Source organism: Lissotriton vulgaris, chromosome 6 (genome assembly GCF_964263255.1).
Source record: "Lissotriton vulgaris chromosome 6, aLisVul1.2, whole genome shotgun sequence".
In the NCBI taxonomy this organism is placed as follows: Eukaryota; Metazoa; Chordata; class Amphibia; order Caudata; family Salamandridae; genus Lissotriton; species Lissotriton vulgaris.
In genome coordinates, this window is record NC_141694.1 from 1,386,929,331 (window position 1) to 1,386,948,567 (window position 19,237).

At 39.5% G+C, this 19,237-nt stretch overlaps 1 long non-coding RNA gene across 1 annotated transcript in view; it reads left to right on the forward strand.

Moving 5' to 3' along the window:
* LOC147708903 (uncharacterized) overlaps positions 1 to 18,046 on the forward strand; it is a 110,601-nt gene extending 92,555 nt beyond the window's left edge. Inside the window, exons 9-11 of the long non-coding RNA XR_015296663.1 lie at positions 8,882 to 8,945; positions 15,358 to 17,602; positions 17,643 to 18,046. This is a non-coding gene — a long non-coding RNA (uncharacterized LOC147708903). The remainder of the gene's footprint in view (positions 1 to 8,881; positions 8,946 to 15,357; positions 17,603 to 17,642) is intronic.
* Positions 18,047 to 19,237: the final 1,191 nt, after the last annotated feature.

Consider the following 19,237-nt stretch of genomic DNA (forward strand, 5'->3'; position numbering starts at 1 on the left):
CTTGGGCAACCATTCAATAACCCATATAGTTACTGATATAGCTACTGATTTAAACATGCAGCAGTTTACAGAACAACATAAATAATGATTGCCAAATTAAGACACTTTAATCACTAACCCATACACTCAGTGAGACACATTTAATCATTCTCTCATACAGTCAGTCATGCACCTACTAAATCCTTCATCCAGACACTTATACATCCACTCATTCTTCAATATGTAAGACATATTTTAACTTTACAGAAACATACAGTCACTGGGTGTTGTCATCAGTGATGTCATCAGTGATGTCATCAGTGATGTCATTTGAGATGTCATCAGTGATGTCATCAGTGATGTCACTGACCATGTCATGAATGATGTAATATGTGACATCATTAGCAGTGGATTGCGGGTCCGCGATATATAGTTAGTGCAACTAACTATATATGGAATTTCAATGGTTTTGTGCAAATAAAATAAGGTTTTTTAAATGCTAATCCCTAACTATATATGGTCTATAACCTATGGTTTTTTCAGTGAATTTATATATATATGCGCAAACAGAAGTCTTTCACCACAGAACCACCAGGCAGGCAGCAACGAGGAAAAACCACGCAAGTCCCAGTCTTCTTTCGGCAAGTTTATTTAAAAAGGCAAGTTCACCAAATCTGACGCGTTTCGGGCGTCCGCCCTTGGTCACAGATCGTCAGGCAAATGAAAGAACATCCCTTTTAATGGGTACATTGCACGAATTTAATTAGTGATTTTTTTCTTTTCGCAACACCATGTGATTAGAAACTGAAAACTGAGGACACCCTACATATAGCTAACATAAATAGTCTGTTTTCTGAATCACAATTTGATATATATATATATATATATATATATATATATATATATATATATATATAAATCGAATAGTGGGAGGTATAATTACAATATTTACATTTTGTTGCCCAAATTTGTGTTAACATTCCATTGTGAGTTGCCATGTTACATATTTTGTAAATTTTATATCAGACAATTATTGTCAGTGTGCATTGAAAATGGCACATGATATCCGCATAAATGCGCTTATATAGTAGATTGCAAAAAAAGACACAGTGTTACTGGTGGTCATTTGTCATGAAAAAGTGCAATGCGCGTAGATAAAGTGCAAATGCAATTGTGCAAATAATGCAAAATATTCTGTGCAAGCATAGCATATAAATAAATATAAATATTCATAAATAATTTCATATTAAAATCATCTAAGCTTCTCAATTCATGAAACCTGATGCTAGGCATATGACCATATAAAAATATCATCTATGTTTTACTCTTTTGCAATCTCTCAATTAACTGCATGAATGCAATAGACATGTAACGACAATATGGAACGTAATGATTTACAATCAATTCCTTTATATATATTTAGATAAAGCAACAAATATCGACCACCTTCCCCAAAAAATTTACTCTATACGTGATTCAAAAGGAGGACACGCCCCTTCTTCATGGACGTAAACAAAATGCACAGAACACTCACCACTTCGCTTCGAATGCAATTTATTCAAAACAGGGCCTCCCTAAGTGGGCGTGGCTCATCTCGCTGTGCGTCTGCCCCGAAACGCGTCGGACTTCGGATCAAAAGCTTGGAGGTAGGCCCTGAGATTGATTGGGGCATAAGAAGGCTGAATGGTCTTGTTGCGCCGTGGGTAGCCCTCCTGAAGCGCTTGGCGCCTTGCTTGCATACATTACTCCGGTCTGCCATGACCGTGGGAGGGGCTCCGCTTCGTCACACGCCTTGAGCTAACTACATGACGAGGACTGGAGCGAAGATACTAATCTTTGCTTGTACAGCGCGACGCATCACGAGGAATGATTATCATCCCAGAGCCCACCCCCCACCTACAAACAGGAGGTACAATAACCAAGATGACTGATTGAAAACAATTATGCACAACCCACTCAAGGGATACTGTTACACTCACCATTACAGACTACAGCTACCAGGATTCCTGGGAGCACAGCGAGATGAGCCACGGCCACTTAGGGAGGCCCTGTTCTGAATAAATTGCATTCGAAGCGAAGTGGTGAGCGTTCTGTGCATTTTGTTTACGTCCATGAAGAAGGGGCGTGTCTGCCCCGAAACGTGTCGGACTTTGGATCAAAAGCTTGGAGGGAGGCTGTGAGATTGATTGGGGCATAAGAAGGCTGGATGGTCTTGTTGCGTCGTGGGTAGCCCTCCTGAAGCGCTTGGCGCCTTGCTTGCATACATTACTCCGGTCTGCCATGACCGTGGGAGGGGCTCAGTTTCGTCACACGCCTTGAGCTAACTACATGACGAGGACTGGAGCGAAGATACTAATCTTTGCTTGTACAGCGCGACGCATCACGAGGAATGATTATCAGCCCAGAGCCCACCCTCCACCTTCAAACAGGAGGTACAATAACCAAGATGACTGATTGAAAACAATTATGCACAACCTACTCAAGGGATACTGTTACACTCACCATTACAGACTACAGCTACCAGGATTCCTAAGAAGCACAGCGAGATGAGCCACACCCACTTAGGGAGGCCCTGTTTTGAATAAATTGCATTCGAAGCGAAGTGGTGAGTGTTCTGTGCATTTTGTTTACGTCCATGAAGAAGGGGCTTGTCTGCCCCGAAACGCGTCAGACTTCGGATCAAAAGCTTGGAGGGAGGCTGTGAGATTGATTGGGGCATAAGAAGGCTGGATGGTCTTGTTGCACCGTGGGTAGCCCTCCTGAAGCGCTTGGCGCTTTGCTTGTATATATATATATATATATATATATATATATATATATATATATATATTTTTTTTTTTTTCACCTCATCTGCTATCATTCTATTTTCCTCCTAGATTTTTCTGTTTGGGGCAGAATACTGTTAAGTAGACACAGGCCTGGGCAGAAAATGCAGCAGTAGTGTTCATCCTTTCCAAGTAGTGGTAGTTGCACTCACCAAACTCTATTAACCGCTATAATGCACCTACAACTAAACACACATTCAAAAACATCACATTATCCACACACCTATACAGTGCTGGTTATACAACTGAAGCACTCAAAAACCAGATTCCTGCTGTGGATGATGGAATCCTCTAGAACAAGGTGTGAAGGCAATTGAACTCCGAGATAACATGTTAAACTTGAGAATACCATTTTTAACTAATAATACAACCATGAAAGCCGTAAGAAAATAAATGTGAACTAACGAAAACGAATAATAAAACACCATTACAGAAGCCAAAAACACAACTCTTGCGGTTGAAGACATGTCTCCGACTTAAATATTCAAAATTAGGGCCAATGATTTTTCAGGTTTTGAGATCCAAAGTTAAGCCAGTAACCCTTATGACACGTGGGTCTGAGTTGCAAAAAGAGATGCAACATGTGTCATGTGTAACCCTCAGCATAGTTTGCGCAGTAGCGCTACGTGTAGCTACGCGAAGTGCACTTCGCACTACGCAAGCTACACGTAGCTACGCAAACTGCGTACTGCACTATGCAAAATGCTGTTCGTACTGATTGTACAGTGCCAGATGCTTGTCTGCACTGTGCAATCATTGCAAACCGCATCCTGCATAGTGCAAGCAGTTGTTTTCTGCCGCTCTAGTAGATTTGTACTCGAGCTGCAGCTTTCTCAACGAGGATGGTAGTTTCTCATTGCGAGCGGTTGCGAGCATTCGCGACCACTTGCAATGAGAAACTTGTCCTCCCCACGTTGAGAATCTCGCCGGGAGGTTTATTTTCCACTCTCGCGATCGGCAACTTGATGTTGCTGATCGCAAACGAGGAAAAAGTCTCGCTGGGATGTTATGTCGCTCGCTCGCGGTCACCAACTTGACATTGAGGGCTGAGAGCAAGCAAAAAATGCCCTCTATGCTATGCTACTCCTTTCTGCACTGCACAATTTGCGTATCGCGTAGTTGCGCAAACTACACGAGCGTAGCGTAGTCCTACGCCCATGGTTAGTCATGTGTAAGTTACACCCTCATACTGGTGGGCGTTAGCCCCTGGTTAGCGTATTCATGAAAATTGACTTTGCATGTGGACAGAAACAGGTGTGATTTTATTGTATGGACTAGCAGCCCGTCCCGACGTTGTCCGGGATCAATTAAGCTTCAGGGCCCCCGCCCGCCCCAACGTTATCCATGGGTCCCCCAGAGCTTTCCTCCATATATTGCAGTATACCTCTATGTTTACTTTGTATGCTTTTGTAACCTGCACACGTAACTTTTTCCTCCTGTAATGCACCGTTTGGCTCACTTTTTTAATGCTCTGTTTGCTTCCTCTTGCTACCTGCACACGTCACTTTTTCCTCCTATACCTCTATGTTTACTTTCTACGCTTTTGTAACCTGCACACGTAACTTTTTCCTCCTGTAATGCACCGTTTGGCTCACTTTTGTAATGCTCCGTTTGCTTCCTCTTGCTCACGATGTACGCTTTTGTAACCTGCACACGTAACTTTTTCCTCCTGTAATGCACCGTTTGGCTCACTTTTGTAATGCTCTGTTTGCTTCCTCTTGCTCACGATTTTCATTTTTGCTTCATTTTTCCGCTGCTCACCGCTCCTAAATAAATAAATAAATACCCTACCTCATCCGCCGCTCACCGCTCCTCCCCGCCTGTCCGCTGCTCCTTACCACCTGTCCGCCGCTCCTCACCGCCTGTCCGCCGCTCCTCACCGCTTCTCCCCGCGCCTTGTCCGGCGGTCCTCCTTGCGCTCCTGGATGCCGCTCCTCCTCGCGCTCCTCACGTCGGGCACGCACGTCGCGGCCAGCGCTTCTTCCAAGGGACTATTTTTTTTCGGTAAATTTTTTAAATAACGTATATTTATTACGTTTATGTAGCCTATGTCCATCTGCACACCCTGACGATTACAACGATGTATCGGGTGTGTGGATTGGCGCTGTCGTTCCCGAGTTTACCCGCCTCAAAGGTTCAAAGTTCTTCCTTTATAATAGTAGTATAGATAAATAAAGTAGACGTGCACCTGTTTTCACAACACTGTCAATGGTTTACTTCTTTGCTTAAAATATGTATTTTAGAAGATCTAAGAAACAATGTGCTTTATATTTTGAACCTTCAATTTAAAAAAATTTCAATAGCACTTCTCTCCATCAAAAACCCTATGCACCCTGAGAAAAGGAAGGCACTTCTCTCACATTCATGATCACTCACACAGGGATCTTTTAAGTGTGACTCAACATTTTTTGTAACACATTAGATATGTGTTTGCACTTGCTTGTAAGTATCCATTACGTTGCACCTTACTTAATTTTCAAAACAGTACTCAATATTTTTGTACACCAATAACTTCACCGACTCCTGGGAAGACACATATGTTCAAAGGAGGCCATAAAAGGCTTCATGCCTAGTTATTCACATGAGTAGATTATGCACATTTATCTCATGTGTGCACACTTATAGTTACAGCTTTGTGAATCATTAGTAGCTTGTGCATGTGTAAGTTGCAAATTTTTCCAGTGAAGAGTAGGAGTTACACCTGGAAAAATCTTTCCTCAATTGTGCATTTTAAGAGTTTGGTACTCCTTCTTATGGAGTTCTGCCGAACAGGAAATTACTTCAATGCACACCAGAATATTAACAAAGAAAAGCCAGGAAGTAGTGTGATGGGTAGGCGCAAAGGGATTACCATACAAACATGGCAAGATACATTTAGAACTCAATGAGCCAGAGTCATAGACAGAGGTTGAGTTGTTGGTGGAAGGAATTCAGTGTGTCTTTTGGACCTGTGAGGCAGGTTTAATCCAGTCTGTCATTATATTGGCAACATAGATATGGAGGGTTTATATTCTATTTTGAACTTTAGCTAATGACCCCAATAAAACAGCTGAAAAGGTTGATGCAGGCATTATTAATCATCCAAACACCAATGGTTCTAGCTTGTTCGTCTAGACAGTGGCGGAGTTTGATCAACAATAAAGGTATTAACTGCACTGTTTGGTGAACACATTATTCTGTTGTTTAAATGTCAGGGGGGGTCATGTAAAAATGACCAAGTGTTTACAGTTGTTTGAGAAAATTTCAGTTCTAAAGATCAACAAGGAAAAGGAAGAGCAAGAGTTGACCCAGTTTGGTAATACCATGCAGAGATAGCTCTATTGTTTTAGCATTTAGGGATTGACAGTTGGTTTCCATTCAAGACAAAATCATTTTGACTTGCTCCCCAAGTTCATTGTATTATTTGATGATAATCCTGTGCAAAGATATTGGAAGCTTATTGAACAAGACGCAAATAGAATAAGTGATTGCACAACATTGACAGGGCTCTTTTTACAAACAAAACCGTGGTCGAGCTTTGAGTACTACTGGGATGCAATTTCAAAGCCCTTTGATCGCAAATTGTCTTTTCAATTCAGAGCAGGCTGTTTGCCACTAAAGTCTTTTACCGCCAAATGGACCACATCAGGTGACAACAAATGCCCTATTTGCACTGACCTAGAAGAAACTTATTTGAATGTATTGTTTGTCTGCCCTGCTTATGTTGGACTACGCAATGTATGGTTGGTGAAGACATGCAGGAACAAGGGCACCAGTTCATGTAGTATTGCCTTGCGAATCCTGTGTACTGATCCATCACTCCGCTATGCAATCCCAGTAGCAAAGTTTTTAAGATGGATGGGTCTATAAGATCCTAATTACTGACTGTAAATGAAATGAATGAATGAAAAAAAATTGGTTCTGGTATAGCGCGGTAGCTACCCTGGGGCGTCCTAGCGCTACGGATACAGGCAGAAGCAGAAGAAGTTGAAAACTAAACAATTAATTCAAAAGGAAGGTTTTTAGATGTTTGCGAAAGGTGAGAAAATTGGGTTCAGCCCTCAGGGGGAGGGGAAGTACATTCCATAGCTTGCCCGAGTTGTAGGAGAAGGAGCGGCCGCCACATCTTGATCTCTGAACTTTACGAACAAGGGCAAGATGGGCTGTAGCAGATCGAAGCTGTCTGTGGGTCTGATAGGGTGAGATTAGGGAGTGGCAGATGTCCTGGCAGCTTTTCCAGAGAACTCTGTGAGCGATACATAGGGCCTTGAATTGGATTCGCTCCTTGACTGAGGGCCAATGAAGTTCCCTCAGGCCAGGCCGAGAAGAATGCCGACGAGGAATTTGAAGGAGAGTTTAAACAGCACAGTTCTGAATAATCTGAAGCCTATGGATAGTGGACTGAGGGCCCCCCAGATACATGGCGTTCCCATAGTCTAAGCAAGACAGGATTAGGCCCTGAACCATAATCTGTCTCACCTGAAAAGGGATCAGAGGAATGATTTTGCGTAATAGTCTGAGAAGACCGTAGCAGGAGGCAGATAGCACCACTGCCTGTTGGTTGACATTGAGTGAGCTATCCAACCAGAGGCCTAGGCTTTTTATTGTACTTTTTGGAGAAGGAGGAGGCCACGATAGATGTGCATTGAATGAAGGAAATAAGTGAACTTGGAATCATGCTACCCGTGTTTGTGAAATTATCCTTTGAATACTGAGCTGTGGTGCTTTTTAATGATCCCGATGCCGTAGTCACCAATTGATAATATTATTGTTCATGCTTCTCCTTTTAAGATTTTGCTGTATTATAAGGTATTATGATAAATTGATTTTAACTATTTGTGCACATTTTTATAATATTTTAATCCATTGTCTTATTGTTTTACCTGTGTTTTATGTTTAATACTTTTATGACATGTATTGTCGAACAAAGCTTACTTTGGATTGAATTGAAACAGATATCCTGTGAGACTGAAGAACAACTGATTATCACCTGCATAAATGTGTAAAACCACAGTCTTTGGATCTTGCAACAAGTTGATGCCAGAGACATAAATTAAGTTATCTTAAATAGTTTATATGTAACACTATGTACTTGAGATTTTTATGATGTGTATGATCATGTTATTGGTCGATTAAATAAAATAAATAAATAAATTAAAGTGAACAGAGACAGGAGTAAGACTTGAAACTCTTCACCAGTCCCTATAATTGGACCTGCCATTTTTTCTTAACCTTTTATCTGGGTTATCTTATTCTCCAGGAAATCTCCAAACACTGTTACACTACTTTTGTATGTTGTTGTTGATGGTGTTGAATACTACAGACAGAGCACCAACAAGGTGGCTCTTCCATAAGTAGTCGCCCACAACAAGTGCACTCAGATGTCCATTTATGCTGACTCAATAGTGCTTACTGGATGAAAATCAAACTATGATCTGGTATTGAGTGTGTCACTAGACATTTAGCAAGCTGGGTCTTTTTTACCTCTTGCTTCCAAAAAGGGAGATTCACAATTGGGCAATAATGGGCAAGATCAAAACCATCCAATTTGAGTTTCTTTAAAAGAGTGTTAAAAGAGTGATGAATCAAGCTCTTTTAAAGCAACACATAATACGTTTTTTTGTAAGGACAGGTCCATGATTCCTAATATTGTCTCATATATGGAGTCAATATGCTCCTTAATCATGCTAGATATGTCAGTAAGAGACCTGGTTCATCCAAACATTTTATGATAGAAATTGTTTCAAAGATAGCAAAGACCTCTTCGGATGTTACTGTTTTCAGGCTAACATTTTGAATAGCTATAGAAGGTTTCCTAAGCAAGGATGATGAGAGGCTTTTTGTTTCAATGGCTACTTTATATGTCTGTTACTCCAGGTATATGTTTGGTGATATGGATGGCGTCTCTCAGCCCCTAGTCCCCAAGTTAAAAAGCACTGATTTTATTTAAGATTCTGAAAATCTCTTCAACTGTATAGAGCGTACATCCAAACCATATTGTTAAGAACAGTTGTTTTGCCCATTTATGCCACCTTGTAGTTGCAACTCTTAATTTGGACTAAAAAAGGCACAAAACTTCTTTGTACTATTTTTCGTAGGGGATTCTCCTGCATCAGCCTGTACTCCATGTCCAGGAACTAACCTGTCAAGGATATAAGGAAGGTAATATATATCTCGCTCTAAGCACTTCTTGGTATGACCCAGATGGGAATGCTTCTAGATTCACCAAATGTGTCTTAACTCTGTTCATCATGAGCTCTTTAAGATAGCCTTCAAAGGACTGGTGTGTATTTGGCCTATACAGCCCTGCTAAGTTTCCCAGATTTAAATGAGATGTGCTGCTCCAGTCTAGGTTTTTTTCTTTCAATTTTAGTCTTGTTTATATCATTGCGTAACAGGACTAAAAGTCCTAGAATTCAAAGGAAAAACAACCTCGCCTGGAGCAGTAGGTACATCTCATGTGGACCTAGAAAACTTGGCAGCTATCCCTATAACTGTCACACAAATCTGAACTATCTCACCATTAAGATTGTGGTCTTTTCATGGAAGAGACCCTCACAGAGACGGATATTCAGAACATTACTTGAGGCCAGCATCCAGTGGTCTTCCTTATGGGTTACCATAACCCCCCCCCCCGCCCCCTTTGTTATGCCCTAGCTCCAACATGAAACCCAACAGAGAGTAAATCCCAGAATCTTCTATATCTGCACAGCTATGAAAGTGTTCAAGGATTATAAGATGACAGAATACATATTTCTGATTTCCATTCTTCCTACCATGGTGTCTGTACAACAGAGCAGTGGGCCTGGAAACTTGTTTACTTGTGCATATTTTATAGGTCATAACCTCAACTAAATGATACGACAGTGAGAGACCTGAGTGTGGCACGGGCTCACTGCTAGTACAATTTTACCCCTTTGACTTGAGAGCCAATTGATGTGATGTATGGCATAATTAATTGTCATCATAATATTTGTTTTTATCTCTGAATGATGTTTAAACCACAAACAGAGTTAACTTTATTTCTTTCAACACAGCATATATATCTGCTGCTTTAGTTATTGCTGAGAGGGCGTTTATTATGCATAGAGTCACACCTTTGGCAGTGGTTGTATAGCCATATTTTGTATGCGACATTAAGCCTCAGGCAGCTAACCTTTAATCAAAATTTTAAAAAAATGCATTCATATAATTAAATTGTTGATACAGATTACTAACTTTAAAGAGCATCATGCCAGCTTTTGTAGACTGTCAACAGAGAACCACTAAGTACATTTCAACAACAAGGCCAGCTCTCAATTATAAGCATGAGAGATCTGCCACTAATGGAGAACCTTAGCCCTTTCACCAGCATATACTCCTGGCAATTGTCTCATTAACAGGTGGGCAGGTTCTGCAGAACTTCTGTTACTGTGATTGATGCATAGATGAAATATGGGATACTTCAGTGAGTGCATTTGAAGAAATGTTGTAAAGAAAGTGAATATCAAAACATGGCTCTAAAATAGTAATATATTCACATCAATTTACTGATTCTTGGGAAGTACCAAAATATTTGCTCTATCCTACTCCTCTAACACACAAAAAAATATACATTTTGCTCATAACCACTGTTTTACAAAATGTCCATAATGTTAAAACTAATGAACCCAATGAGCAACTTAAATGACTTAGAGGTTGTTAAATCATACATGAACCTAAAGAGAAATAAGGTGTCTGCAATAACCGTCTACTTTCAGAGAATAGACATCTCTGCCCCTGAAGCTCTGGGATAGCACTACCCGCAAAATTAGGAGAGCTAGGTGTTAACCCTTGCATTTTTGCATTACGTTTGCAGTCTTATGGTCTGCAAGCTTCTCCTTTGCAATAGATAATTGCACAGTTTGAGCTGCGTTTGTGTTTTTATACTACTTCTAAACTGTAGCCATGTTTGGCAAACCACAGCCAAATGTAGCTACGTGATAGAACAAGAAAATGAATTCTGTGGGGCGGTTTGGTCCCTTTTGTGTTGCCCCTAAAAGAAAACCAGCTAACTTCCAGCTAAAATGTGTCTATCCGTGTAGATAGCTCACTTCAGTAAGTCAAGTCATCATAGCTGCATACTGGGTTGAGCAAATTATATGGCATGAATCACATTATTACAATTATTACAATTAGGCATACCTATAAATTATTACTTTACTCACAATCAATAGAAAGAGATTTCTGAGTTCCAGTAAGTGTTCCCCTAATAGCTGGACCAAGATTATTGTTCAATGACTGGATGATGGTGCTGACTAATTGGGTCTGATTCACAAAACATTCTCCCATGTGAAGTGTGACTTATTCTTGCACAACCAAAAGGAAAAAAGAACTCAGCGCTCAGGACCATGGTGTTCAGAATTTCAGCTACCTACTGCTATTTATCTACTACATTTAAAATTATTAGACACATTCAGTAAGTCAAGAGGGAGTTCTTGGAAAGTGCTGGGTGCCTTCACAGATGTACTTTGTATGCAATAGGGACAGTGCAATATTCATGTAGAAGAGTTCCATAACTACCCCTGAAAACATTATTGGTTTTCAATGGGGATTCAGTTTCTTGATTATGTTGCAGGTTTGTTAGTTTTGAGGATAGACTCCATAGAAAATTGTCTGCCTTTAGATCTGTACACCCTTTATGTACAGTACTACCTTTCAAACTAATGGGTCAAAGGCTCTAGGATCCTAAGATAAGGGGCCATATGTATCAAGCTAATTAGCATTCGCAAAGGCCGAAATTCTGCGAATTTCGGCCTTTGCGAATGCTAATTTGACAAATGGTATGTATCAAACATGTTTGATGCAAAATAAGGAATTGCAAAATTTGCTATTCCTTATTTTGCGATTGCACTTAAGGAATCGCAAATTTTGCGATTCCTTAAATGCAATGTATCAAACAAAAAATATCCAAAAAATGCCATTAAGGATTCGCAAATTACCACCAACTTCTAGTTGGTGGTAAGTTGCGAATTCTTTACAAAAAGCTTTTTTCCAAAAAACCAAAGGTGCCATATGACGCCCATACATGCCCTTAGGACATGTATGTGCGCCATATGCCCCCAAATGTCTTTTTCAGGGATGCAGCAGGGTGTTCTTGAGACACCCCTGAACCCTTGAAAAAATTCCTAATTTGCGATTAGCAATTTGCTAATCGCAAATTGCCCCTTCATTCCTATGGGACTTCTGGCCCATAGAAATGAATGGGTAATTTGCGATTAGAAATTTGCTAATCGCAAATTAGGAATGGGAAGGAATCGCTATTCAATAGCGATTTTGTACATACATACCGTTTTGCGAATTCCAAATAGCGATTCCTTAAAATTCGCTATTTGGAATTCGCAAAACGGAAGTATGATACATATTTTGCGATTCCTTAAATGCAATGTATCAAACAAAAAATATCCAAAAAATGCCATTAAGGATTCGCAAATTACCATCAACTTCTAGTTGGTGGTAAGTTGTGAATTCTTTACAAAAAGCTTTTTTCCAAAAAACAAAAGGTGCCATATGACGCCCATACATGCCCTTAGGACATGTATGTGCGCCATATGCCCCCAAATGTCTTTTCAGGGGTGCAGCAGGGTGTTCTTGAGACACCCCTGCACCCTTGAAAAAATTCCTAATTTGCGATTAGCAAATTGCTAATCGCAAATTGCCCCTTCATTCCTATGGGCCTCCTGGCCCATAGAAATGAATGGGTAATTTGCGATTAGCAATTTGCTAATAGCAAATTAGGAATGGGAAGGAATCGCTATTGAATAGCGATTTTGTACATACATACCGTTTTGCGAATTCCAAATAGCAATTCCTTAAAATTCGCTATTTGGAATTCGCAAAACGGAAGTATGATACATATGGCCCTTAGTGACAAAAAGGCGTCAGAAACAGAAGACTTGAGTGGGGCTTCAGCTTCTTTGTATTTTGAACGTTTATTCAATTGCTTGATTGAAACAGGCTTTGGCTTCTTGATCCTTATTGTTCAAGATTAGAGATATTTTTAAGTTAAAAGCAGTTGTCTATTTATGTAGTCATCATTCGATCCAATAGAAATGCTACATGGTTTTCATAATCCATATCATAAAGAACCTTAACTCAGACTGGCCAGGAAAGCATACAATAAAAGCATTCTAAACTCAAAAAAAGACTTCTTCAGGAAAGAGCTGGACATCGCAAAAAATAGACCAAGGAAACTGTTCAATCTGCTAAAAGATCAATCCAATAAAAAGGCCAAATCTGCACCAACTAGTACAAATTCGAAGTTAAGCAGTGAATATTTCTCCTCCTTCTTCACAGCCAAAGCCAAATCGAGGGAGCTCAAAAGAGCAGTTGAAGGACCTTGTATCACTAAGAGCACCCCAGATGATGTTCAACTGCAACCAGTTCTGGAAACGCCCAAAAATAATGCGGTATGGTCAGAATTCAAGCCTTTAAGGGAACTAGATATTGCGAAGATCATCTCGACCATTTAACCAATCTCTTGACCGATCCTTTACCTGCAAAGTGCTGGTCCTCAATAAACCAACTGCTCATCCCCTCATGGACAAAGATCATCAACGCTCAATACTGGATTGCCTAAAAACAGGACAAGTCACCCCAATCTTAAAAAAACCAACAGAGAACCCCTCTGACCCTAACAATTTCAGACCAGTAACACACATTACCATGCTAGCTAAAGTCCTGGAAAAATGCTTACAACACTAATTGAGCCTACATATCTCTGATTTCAATCTGTTGAATGACTTCCCATCAGGATTTAGACCCAACCATAGCAGTAGTAGTAGTAGTAGTAAAGCTTTATTTCAATATAAAAACATATCTTAAAAGCACAAACATAAAAGCAACAGTAAAAACAACAATAGTACTGAAACAGTGATCCTACACATCGTGGATGACGCTCTACTTGCCCTTGACCGCAATGAAACCTGTCTCCAATCCTGCTCAACCTCTCTTCAGCATTCAACACGGTAAACCATGCCAAAATACTAGATGGCATGAAAAATAGGATGGGATTAGAACGTACAGTCCTGAAATGGTTTAGATCGTTCTTAGAGAGTAGAACGCAAAAATTCACAGTCAACCAAACATTATCAGCCTCTTCCAGAAATGCGATTGGAGTTCCTCAGGGCTCAACACTATCCCTGGCACTATTCAATCTGTACGTAGAGACACTCACAGAAACCTTACAACGCGCAAACATCTCCTTCACATGTAGGCAGATGACACACAGCTATACATTAAGATTACATCGACAGAAGAGATAGATATCATGAACCAAGCACTAAAGAGTACCATTCATTGGCTAACCAGTAATCACTTGAAGTTTATCCCCCATAAAACTGAATTCCTGCTGATTTCCCCACAGAAAAACAATACAAACATCCTAGAGTGGACCAATCTGATCACAGCACTAAACTGTACACCAAGGATTGTTGATTCTACCAAATCCCTGGGAATCATACTAGACAAAAACCTGAATATACTATCTCATATCAACACAATGACAAAAAATGCCAGGTTCCACTTAAGCTACCTCAGAAAATTTAAACCCTTCTTATATAAGTTATTCCTGAAAACAGCAGTCTAGGCTCTAGTAATTTCAAGGATCGAGTATAGTTGCACAACCCTAGCTGGTCTCCCCAAGATTTCAACAGCCCCACTGAAAGCCTGTCTCAATGCGCCACAAGGCTTATAACCGGCTCCAGGATATTCGACCACATCACCCCTCATCTGAAAGCGATTAACTGGCTGTCTTACAAAGCGAGAATACAGCTAAAAATGGCTTGCATAACCCACAAAGCGATACACTACAAAACACCAGTGTACCTAACCAAGAAAATCACAGTATCAAGAAGGATGCCGTGTCTCCCGGAGTCATGCAGATCTATTACTGAAACTGGCCCAATTCCGTAAGAAAATAACTTATGACCGAGCTTTCTCCGGTGCAGCACCTAGAATTTGGAATGCTCTCCCCCATAACATTAGAAGAATTTCATCAATCTCTGCTTTCAAAAATGAAGCCAACTCTTTTTACATAACTAAATATCTCCCATAATCGCAGCAGACTTGCAATCATCATTGTTTCACCATGATCACACGCATGCTACCTATCATTGAACACTAACTTCTTTGGGGTATTGTATATATGTTTATTAAGCTTTAATGTTTTTCGCAAAATTATTGTACAACTACTGATGACTTGGTAACAAAACTGTTTATTGATATGCAAATGTAAAGGGTCATGTTCGCGCTATATAAAACACCAAATAAATAAATAAATAATTCACCCTACAAACCTCATTCATTGTAAATTAGAGAACATTTTAGTATAGGATTAATGATTTAGGATTGAAAGAGACAGACTTGACAAGACCCTTTTTACTTTTTAAGAAAACAAAGATTGTCATTTTGCCCTAGGATTGTGTTGACTGTAAAACAGTCAAAACACTGTCAACATTTTTCTGAAAGTCCACTCTAGAATGCCTTTTACAATTCAGCAAGGTAACCATCATGGCTGATCATTTGCTTTACCAAGACTGTTTTTACCTCTTTACAGAACAAATTAACTTTGGCTGCCAACAAAGCAAGTACACCCTTACCTGAAGGACCATGACTAAATTAGAACTGAGTGTGCCATAAAACCTTTAATGTTCACAGTGTTGAACTGGTTATGGTCAGAATGAAATGGTGATATGTTCAATGCAGTAACAAATGGTTAGGTATCCCACTATAAGGTAAGTGTGTGTGATCATAAATATTAGTAGGTCTCGTTAAAGGACACAATGGACTAACAGAATATTAAAAATTGTTATTTACTGACCTCTCTGAGTATTAACCCAAGTACTGGATAACATTACTATTGATAGTACTGCTACAAGAGCCATTGTGATACTTGAAACACACAGTATGGCTGCTCGCTTTTCATAATAATTTATATTACAACATTGGGACATTGAGTGTGCCACTGAAGACATTGGAGTAGCTCCAGGCTTCTAATGGTTAGAATAAGCCCGTAGCACCAACCTTCCAATGTTTATCTTATTGTTTCTCCCTTTTTATTTTAGAACGTTCTACCCTTAGTGGGTGCAATGTGCTAACAGCCTTATAATCCTTGTGCCTCGGGCTATACCGGTTGTTAAAGGCCCTCTCCCTTGTTATAGACCATAGCCTGTGGCTCAGTCATATAACTCGGGTTCAGGGCCTTTAACAACTAGTATATTCCTCGGAAGCAGGCTATAATAGCATGTAGAAATGTCTACCAGTCCCTTTAGAATTATATGCAATGTCAGGTTTTACTGAGATTAGTACAATATAAAGGCAGTAGCTGAGCCACTTGTTAAAAGTAAGCATTACCTGAACCATGAATCACCCGGCATAATGAAGTTGTAATAGTATTTGGATTGACAGTTATACAAATTCTAAATGAACACAATAATGATTGCCATTTTCTTTCTGTGTAGGGTTCACAGTTGTAGTTGAAGCTGGATTCATGATACCTGGGAGCCACCAAAGAAGGATTCTTTGCCTCTGCTACACAAATTCACCAATATTATATTTTATACTGTATAAAAAAATCAACGCGTAGAGTAGGAGGAATCTACCCTTTCATATTGCTGTGCTTTCAGATAATAATACTCAATAGCATCCTAAGATCAGGCACTGTAACAGCAATATAATGAACAAAATAGGTGTGCAGTCAGTATTATACTTAAAGTCTACAGATAGATCTCTAAATCACAATCAGGCTAAATGGATTGGCTTTGATATCATATGTGTTATTGATTGTCAATTTTTGAAATGTTTATCTTGTGCTATGACTGACAGTCTTTCAAATCCTGCTAGTCTTTTGGTCTCAGATTGCTAATTGTTTGCTAATGAAGTGTTATAGGCTACTCAGGAGCATAAAGTAGACGTCTTTTCATCACCTACTTTCCACAATTTAAATATGCTTCTCAAGAGTATCAATAGGAACATTTTATCATAACATGAGACAGAACATGTGTTTTTGTTGGGCACTTTTTTTCTGTATTTGTTGTGTGGCATTACATTCGAAAGGCATGTGAATAATTTACCTCTGCTACATCACAGATGTTCATCTGAGTCACATCACTCCAATTTGTATGTTTTTTCAAGGGTGTGCTTGTTTTTGGGAGAAAACACATTATTCTAAAACAGGTGTCTTTCCTGAACAGGTGAAGCAGGTGGATATAAGTTACTAATAGCTCCTTATAATAGTAATGTTATCTACACTTACATCAGCAGCGGCATAATATAGGCTTTGAAAGCACTATTGCAGGGATACCACCCCTTCGTGCCCAAGGCTTTATATATCTGTGAGCCTGTCTGCTAACTAAGTGAAATTCTAGAGAATCCTCACCTAATTTTGCAGGAGGGACATACTATATTTGGTTGCTTTAATGTATTCAAGAGCTACACTTTTTTTTGTTTTAGTAATTTCTCCATTTTTAAATGTTAAAACTATTTGCATAATGTGGATCATTCAATGTTTTTCTTCTACAGAACTCTGTGTGATGACATTTGAAAACCAAGAGAATGAAGAAAACAAACATATAGTTAACAAAGACCTCAGAATGTTTAAATTATGTGAATATGTGCTTTTTAGAGACTCAAACAGTGTTCCACAGGCATTTAATGTTATCCCAACTCAGGAGTGATTAGCCTATCCAGGCTTGTTTTTTTACTTTGTTCTAACTCTTGCCGATCTAGCAGTTACAATGAGAGAAACAAGAAATGAAACATCAGACTGCAAAGAATAGCCATAAGTGGGTTATCTACCAGTGGTGGCTGGTTTTTACCAGCAATGGGGGCAGTCGCAGGGAGGGGGGACAGAGGGGGAGATGGAGTGAAAATAAAATAAAATACACTTACATCTCTGCCGTTGTTGCATTTGCCGCCTCCTCCTCCTCTCGGTCCTCTTCGACCGCAGGGCAGGAAGCAGTAGCACCCGGCTCCTAGCCTCCCAATAGCCAATCACAATGCTGTAATTCAGCGCTGTGATTGTTCTGAGTGCCGTGCTGGGCTTGTTCTCTATGCAGGCTGTAATGCAGCCTGCATGGAGGACATACAAAGTGTGCAAGATGGTTTGACAGGCCCAAAAAGGCCGGCCAAATTGTCATGCTCTCTTGGAGTGAGAAAACCACTCCCCCCTTGCCCTGCTCTGTGAACAGAGCATCCCCCCACCACCCCAGCTTAGCAAGGCTGTTAAAAACAAATGATAATGACAATAAGTTATTATTTTATTTTTACCTTTTTGACCTTCTCAGTGGGTTGATGCTCCTCAACAACTCTAGATGCCACAATTCAATCCCTAAAGTCTGAAAAAGTAAATATCTTCTTTTGTTTTGTACATCCATGCACTATTTATTAACTCTGTATTTATTTAAATTCAGTAATACTTTTTTTATTACCACTTACCAGCAGTCATGGAGCTTGGCAACGACTGACTACATGTTATGCACCATCCTATTGAATGACCAGGTTTTCTCACTATTCTCTCAACATATTGAAAGAGTGCTATGAACACATGCACATTCTCTAATGACTACGTTGGTACTAAGTGGATCTGTGAAATTTTTGATAAATGTTTTTGATAGAAAATATAGGAAATCTAATTCCATATTAAAAGGATGCTTGTGGAACAATACGTATGTCCATAATGCCCATCATTTTATTACAAACTCACTCTACTGGATAAGTATTTAAATTCTGTAACACTCCTTTCATTTTAAACGAAGAACATTCATGTAGTTTTATCATGAGATGAACCCATGACCCCTTTACCACTTAATGGCTTTTTTAAGAAGTGCTTTCAGGCAGCCATGGAAAGTTTGTAACCAAGGGATATCACTCATCTATGCCAGCATGTGACAGCAAGCATCATCACAGAAAAGTTGCTGACACTAAGGTTTTTTTCAAATGATGAACGCAAATTAAATACTCAATACAATCTAAGTCAATAAAATAGTACGCCTTAGTAAAAAGGCCATTTTGCACCCGATTTCAAATTGGGTGCTCTAGTAAGGGAATGGGAAAATGTAAATTCCCAGCCCTGATTCATAGAAAAAAGAATTGTGGAAAGTTATATTTAGAAATGTGACCTGGGAAAATATTTCACTGAGGAGCAGCAAAATAGTTACCCATACAAATATACTATAAGATCAATATTGTACATGGAGAATATTTCACTTAGTGGAAATTCTGCATGAGTACATTTTAATCAAGCATGTCTTCCTGGAAAACTAAAATTACCAAAATTACCAACGTTTCCCAGGAGTACCCTCAATGATTTCTTGGAAAGTTAATAAAATTAAGACATTTGCCTAATTTATCCTTCAGATGCAAATATTCATAAACTTTATGAATCTGATCATACTTTCTTACAAGTGTTGCATGTTTTCACTATCAACGGGACAATG